Raw genomic sequence first — 7,493 nt, forward strand, 5'->3', positions numbered from 1 at the left:
TTTCCATAGCCCCCCATAATTAGCTATATAATTACCATTTGACAAGAACTCCTTATTTTAATTAGATTAATCATAGGGCTTGTGATGTAATAAATACTTTTAACGAGCACCTGTTATATGTAAGACTAGTGGGCATGCTTGAAAGATAAAAGAATTAATTAATCTTATCCTTGGCCTCATAAAATTGTGATCTAGAAGAAACAAATGTAAGAAATGCAGCACATTAAACAAATGGACAGAATTAAGTAAATGCTCAATGGAAATCAGGCTCTGCAGGGCAGCGTAAACAACCCAGAACTGGCTCATTTGAATAATTCCACCAGACCATGGGCACAGCACTGGGCCTAACTGTGTGGTCCCGGGCCCTGGGCTGAGCAGGGCAGGGGGAATTCCACTTTTGTGTTGATAGTTGTCTCAGAGGTGGTTCAGAGCATGTACTCTGGATGACAGGGGAGATGTGAACAATATTGGTTATTAGTTTGGCCCCACAATTTATAGATGCTGAGTGGAGGAGCACAGGACCCAAGAAAACACAAATTCTGGTGTCTGTGTGCCTGATTTCAGCTAAATGCTTTCTGTACCTTATCTCAACCAGTCCTCTCAGCAACATGCTAAATTGTCCCCATTTTACACAAGAAGCAATTGAGACTCAAAGTGGTTCAGCCACTTACCCCAGTAATGTAAGTAATGATTTTGGAGCCAGATTTAATCCAAAGGATTTCGAGCTCCAACCCCTGCTGTTGGTCCTGTGTCCCATTGCACGTGGCCTTCGCTGCTCGGTTACATTTCCTCACTCTGGGCTCAGGATGCGAGGCTAGTCCTGCTGGAAAGGGAGTGGTGGAAACCTGGAGAAGCCTCCCCAGAGCTCACTGGACTGAGGAGCAGAGATGAACGCGTGTGGTTTGCGGTCTCTGGGTAAGACTTTCTACTTCTGCCTTTGTGAGCACCGTGTGGGGATGTTGAATGTGTAGAGTGGTGGCCTGCCATTCAGCGTGTTCACAAAAAAAAAAAACTAAGCTAAAATGCGTGACTTAATCACCATCCCCTCCCTTTCTGGAAATTGCTTCTCGGCTCTTGGCTTCTCTCCCTTTGATCATTCTAACTCTGGGACTTGGAAGCTCTCATGTCAGCAAACAAAACCCTTGGCAGATTCCTTCCTCCAGTGTGTCATCAGTCAATGATCCAAGCTGACTACGGAAGAGTCTCTGATTCCCCGGGATACACTCTAAGGCTCAGCCTCCGGACCCACCCTCTCCTTGGTCACACTCCAGCGCAGTCCCTTGGTTCAGACCAGCCACTCCCCATGAGCTCCGTCTCTCTCCAGCCACCGGGATTTGTTCTCTAGCTCTTAGCTGCTTCACCCCTTGCAAGGCACTTCTCCACGCATCGCTTCCATGGAGCTTCCATGGAGAGCCGGCGCGGGCTGGCTCTGTGGGAAGACGCCCACAGCGTGTGGGAATCACACAGCGATATCCACAAAGCACTGACTTCACCCAAAGACATGGGGGAGGGAGGGGGAGACACAGAGCCACGAGGGATCCGGATCAGGATCTCAGGGGGCTTGTGCCCAGCTTAGGAAGCAGGCAAAATGGTTAAAGAGGCAAATAACACCTCCAGCAAATGGAAGCTGTGCCCCCTGGGAGTTTGTGTGTCATGGTCCCCTGCCCAAAAATGGGGACCGCTTGGCATGCAGGGATTGCCTCCCTCATCTTCAGTTTTACCTGTTCCTCGTGGTTTGCCTGAGTCTGACTCTATCTGGACCGTGAACCATTCAGAGAGAGACATTTTAAGCCTCATTTATAAAGGCCTTTGCCAAAGAGACACAGCAGAAATTCCTGTTTTCAAGCCACTGTTAGTTCAGTTTTGTGGGGATAGTCCTTGCCCCTGCATGGGGACCCCTGCCATGGGGAATCATTATAGATGAGGGAGTAAAAGGTTCGGCCCCAGACCCAGAGCTGGAATGTCTGGTTCAAGACCAGTTTTACCCCTTTCTTGTTGTTTGATGGACGGTTATTTCATCTCAGTGCCTCCTTTTGCAATATAGGCATGACGGTGATACCTGCCTTGTAGATTTATTGTGAGAATGAATTAAATGATTGTTTTTAAGTTCAAAGCAAGTCCTAGAACTTGCTCTACAAGTGCCAGTAATTTCTATCAGTTGCTCCTATGTGGTCTTCATGGTAAGTAAATCCCGAGAATTCCTAGAAGCAGCCTTTTCCTTCTTAGTCATCCCTTATCTCCTATCCTAATACCTTTTTATAAACAAAAGTTTAAAACTTCAGCATAGCATTTCCCCTGGAATACTAGAATTATTGGTGTTTTGTTATTCCTGCATTGATATTTTAATAGCCAATGATAGCTCTTAAAAGACGTGGGAGGACCCTTAATCTCAGTTGGTCTCCATCGTGAAGTTCCTATTGTGTTTTTGTTTCCATGTGAACCTTATTTTTTTTGAAAGTTTATAAGCCTTTTGCTCCATGGTGAGATTCAGAAACAAGTTTCCATTCCAAAGAACAATATTTGTCCTACTTGCAACTCAACCTTGGTTTGCATTTTCCTTAAAAGAAGTTGCTCAACGCTTTATGCTTCTTGACCTTGAATTTACCTTGATATTTTGACCAAATATAATTCTTCATAACTGATCATTTTTAAAAACTTCTTAAAAGCTGCAAACATAGCACATTGCCCTTTGGTTTTTAGATACTGAGTTGCCTTCCATTGGTCTTAGTTTGAGACAAGGACATGGAGCGTGTTAAGAATTTACTAGCAGGGCCTCCCTGGTGGCACAGGGGTTAAAGGCTCAGCACTATGAAGCTATCGCCAGCCACTGGTGGCATGAGTTCTATGAGCTTGATCCCCAGCCAGGGAGCTGACCCACATGGCACAGCAGACCTCTCCTATCTCCCCGCTGCTCCCCTCAGCAGTGGATTTCAGTAGATCTGGCTCTTCCGCTCCTCACTCTGTCTCTGGTGAGTCCTCTCACCCCCACCCCACACCTCTGGCCTACACCCCAGTTCTTGCATGCATAAAAAAATAAAATAATTTTTTTTTTAAAAAAAGAATTCACTAGTAAAATATCTTTGTTTTACAGACTAGGACCCTAGATGGCAGGTAGGGCTTCTCCCTTACAGAGAAAACTGCTAATTTCCTTCCCCTTGAAATTTAGAGCACAGGCAGTGATTAAGAACACTGACCCCAGAGTAAACAGATCTGGATAAAATCTGGCTGTTTTGCTAAGCAGCTGTGTGATTTGGGGCATGTTACGTAGCTTGCTAAGTCTCGAACTGCCCGTCTTTGAAATAGGGATAACAGTCTTCACGTACAAACTGAAGGAGCCAGGCGCAGCAGGTGCTGTATCAGTCCTTCCCAAACTGAGGCTCCTGAGTTTTGCTGAGGTTTCCTTCCAAGATGCCTATGAGGAGCTGCTTCTGGTGGTTGACTTTTTCTTGAAACAAGATGTGCCCTCCTTGGATGGAGTGGGACCAACTGTGTTTATTGCAGTCATTTTAGTCAAGAAGAAAATGGGCACGAGGCATTAACATAATTCAAATTTAGAACTTTCACCTTAAAAAAGTGTTCATTTGTCATTTTCTTGACCACGTTCACTAACAGTCAAGGGAACTTGGGGGACACTTCATCTAAGTCACGCAGAGTATACAGCACACTGGTCTTCAGCCTAAAGTAGGGTCCAAAGCCCTGGCTATATATCAAGATTATGATGAGGACGAATTCAGATACAGAGAATATTTTCAATCTTCCCTACATAAATATTTGTAAAAGTCCATATATCCTTGAAATGGCTTCTCTGATGTCTAAAGTTGGGAGTCCTGGGAAGTCTGGCCGTGGGTTTTGTACTAAAACCAAGAGACTCTGTTAGTGCCACAGGCAGGAGGCCGGAACTGCTCTCAGGGGATGACTTTCCCTCTCCCCGAAGCCCCCAGCTCCCTTTCAGGCCAGCATTGAAGGGAGGCTGCCAGCTCTGGAATAAAATCTGCAGTTTTAATTTGAAATCAGTGGGTGACTTTAGAGACTTGTTAGTCTTGCATTAAACAGTTGCGCTATCTAGTTACACACACACATGCACACACACGTGTGTGCATGCATTTCTTGGGGTGTCTTAATGCAGTTCCATCTGTTTTATCTTCACTCCATGGATCTCAGCTTATGGGGATGTTTCTGAACTACAGCATCTTCATTGCCAAATATCTCTAGGCAAAGGAATCTTAAGCCCACCACTATTTGAAAAACCGTGTCCCTGATCCGGGAGGATAATTTTACAAAACTTTTTCAGTTCAGAGTTATGAGAAATCATTTGTGCAGAGGAGAAAGCACTTGTGGTAAGGATTCTTTAAAAGTATCTGTCATGTGCATAAGACAGACTGCTGGTGGTGGGATGGTGGTGGTTTTAGAAACCAAATTTGAATGCTTTTATAGAGTTTTTTTTAATAGAGGTTTTAATGTTATCTGGTAAATAGAAGACTTGGTTGTAATTCAGATCATTAAGTTACTTTTTAATAACCAAGAAAATATGAAACAATTATATGACCAATGGAAAAATTCCTTGGTTTTGATTATTTCAGTGGTTTTTAATAACACGTGTATAACTATACATATATATGTAGATATGCATATGTGTAATTAAAATCTACCAGAATATCTGTCACTATAACATGCACATATGTAGATATGGATATATCATACAAATATATATGTAATGTGTATTTATATTCACTGTGCTACATTTTGTTAAAGATTGGTTGGAAATCATATTAAAAATAAGAATACATGTAAACATTTTTAAATTTCTCAAGGAGCTGAAACAGAATATATGTATGTGAAGGTCAGATTCTGAAAGAGTAAGGACCATGACAAACAATTGGTAAATTCTTGAGCTTAAAAAATGGATAAAATAGTAAATTTTCAATTCCTTAGGTCTGGAGAACAATTTGACATGTTGAAGGCAATGGAGGTGTTATAGGACAGGGAGAGGGGCAGCCCAAACCCCGCAAACCTGCCTATTCTAAATGGGTTCTGCCATCCGCCGCATCAACACAAAACATAGGAGACTTTAATGGGAAGGAACTTTAATAAAACTAGGAAACAATCCAGGTAAGGCAAAGAGTCTAGTTTCTAAATGAAGCACCCAAAGTTACCCGTCCCCTCGTGGGTAAAACTCCATCCAAATGGGATCGGCCCAGAACAAGGCCCCAAAGCCTGCCACAAGTCTAAAGCATCTTCCAGTGGGGACTCACAGAAAAGGGTCACAAACAACCGGACAAGCCCGGAAGGAAAAGAGCAAAATCAACATCAAGATAAAAGCTGCCACTGTCACCTCCCCATGGGTCTCACCCACATCTGTGTCACCCAGTCCACGACCAAAAGACAAGTGCAGTTTCTTCACGTGTCTCTAGGCTCCATGCGCCTCCTCCAGGTCTCCTGGCTCCATCCTGCTTCCTTCCTCAGTCTCTTCTGCAGCTTCTCCTCTTCCTGCTCAGCTCCACCCTCCCTTGGGTGGGGCAGGGAACCTCCCCCTTTCCTGGGGACCACCCTGTTACAGAGGGGCCACTGGATTGGGGTCAGGCCCAAGCTCCCCGGGGTGTGTGCCCTGTGCTCACTCTCTCTTTCAGTGTCTGCAGAATCTTTATGGCCAGGCCTAGGGCCGTGAAGGAGACAGTCCTGGGGGGCAGGGCGATTTAAGGACACAGAACAGGAAGAGAGAAGGGGTTTGGGGGACTGGGGAGGTGGTAGCAGTGTGGTCCAGGACAAGCTTCTCCTATTTCAGAATCTTGCCTAGGGCTGGCCAGGAAAGCAGGGAGCCCTGAGCTTAGTTATTCAGAATTCAGATGAGCCCAGCGGGGGGTGCCAGCTCTTTGTGTACAAGTGGAGGGGAGTTTGGCATCTCCACCTACTGAAATATGTGTTTGCTCTGGCCGCATTCAGGGGTGGGAGATGGATACAGACAGCCCCCCACGGTGCAGAAGGGAGATGCTCTGCCTAGTGTCCTGACACCAGAACAGCTTTCTTATGGTGAAGAATGAAAATGTCACCATGTCGTTACCTGCCTAGGAAAGTAGTTCTAGTCCTCCAGAGAGACCTCAAGAACCTGCTTTTTATGTGCTTCCGAAGACCTTTTGTTTTACTGATAGGATTTTATTTTTTTAATATGGGATTAAAGAGTTGTTTGTTTTATGTAAAGTGGTGAGTGCATCAGACCAATAGATCATGTGAGAACTACTTTGTTTTCTATCAATTTTGAAAAATACTTGTTAGTCAGTTGTTGGCATAATAGTGGTTTGATTCCCTCTCTTGACTATGTATTGTAAAATGAGTTAGAGTTAAACTCTTATCCAGCCGAGCCTATTGAAGAGGCAATTTTATTGTTTCATATATATATATATATATATATATACGTTTCATATATATATATGTTTTATATATATATATGAAAACAAAGTATGCTGAAAAAAGAATATTTGGAGAACCTTTAATGAGTTGATAAGACCAATTTATAATGAATATAGTAATGAGGTGTCTAAATACCACTGGGAGAATAATAACAAAATCCCCCTATGCACCACTCCAGGCCAGGCTATATAGAAAGTTTTCAAGCTTCTTGTTTCTTCTTTCATGACAATTTTATCTCTCTCTCTCTCTCTCTCTCTCTCTCTCTCTCTCTCTATCTATCTATCTATCTATCTATCTATCTATATATATATATATATATATAGTGTGTGTGTGTGTGTGTGTGTGTGTTGGAGGAGGGTTAGGCTCTGTATATATCAAATCTTGGGGTCTCCTCTCACTTTAAAAGCACCTAAGTGACTTCAGAAATAAACGCCTGCCCATACCTACAGATGACCTGGAAACAGGTTAATTTGATAATAATTGTTAAGCTCAATTTCTGGAAAAAAAAATTTTAGTTCCTTTTTCAGGAAGAGTCTTATGTATACAATGTATGTGCTCAGCATTCATTTTTTTCCCATAGTTACAACAGAAATAGCATCAGATGACCATGACCATGTTCATCGCCTTTACATCTGCTCTTTGTTTCTGCTCTGGTTATATGCCTTTTACGACCGAAATGAAACCATCTTTAAAGCCAGTGAAATGCGAATGTCTCTGTGGACTGGGCCATATCAAAGTGCTGGTTTCCTTACTGTACTGAAGTTATGCAAGATGTCACCCTTGGGGAGACTGAGTGCAGGATACGGGAGGTCTCTTTGTGTCTATATTGCAACATATCAATATGCACTTGACCTTGAACGGGTCAGGGACCTGCAGTGCAGGGACACCGACCCCCAGGCATTGGCGATCCTGGTACAGCTCACCAGCCCTCGATATTCATGGGCTTCCCCATCCCTGGATTCAATCAATGGAAATCAAGTTGGTTGAATCTGTGAATGTGGAACTGGAAAAAGTCCTCTTAGGAGTGGACCCAGGCAATTCCAACCTGTGTTGTTAAAAGGCCAGTGTGTGTGTGTGTGTGTGCATAT

This window comes from Talpa europaea (assembly GCF_964194135.1).
Source record: "Talpa europaea genome assembly, chromosome: 2".
NCBI classification, from domain to species: domain Eukaryota; kingdom Metazoa; phylum Chordata; class Mammalia; order Eulipotyphla; family Talpidae; genus Talpa; species Talpa europaea.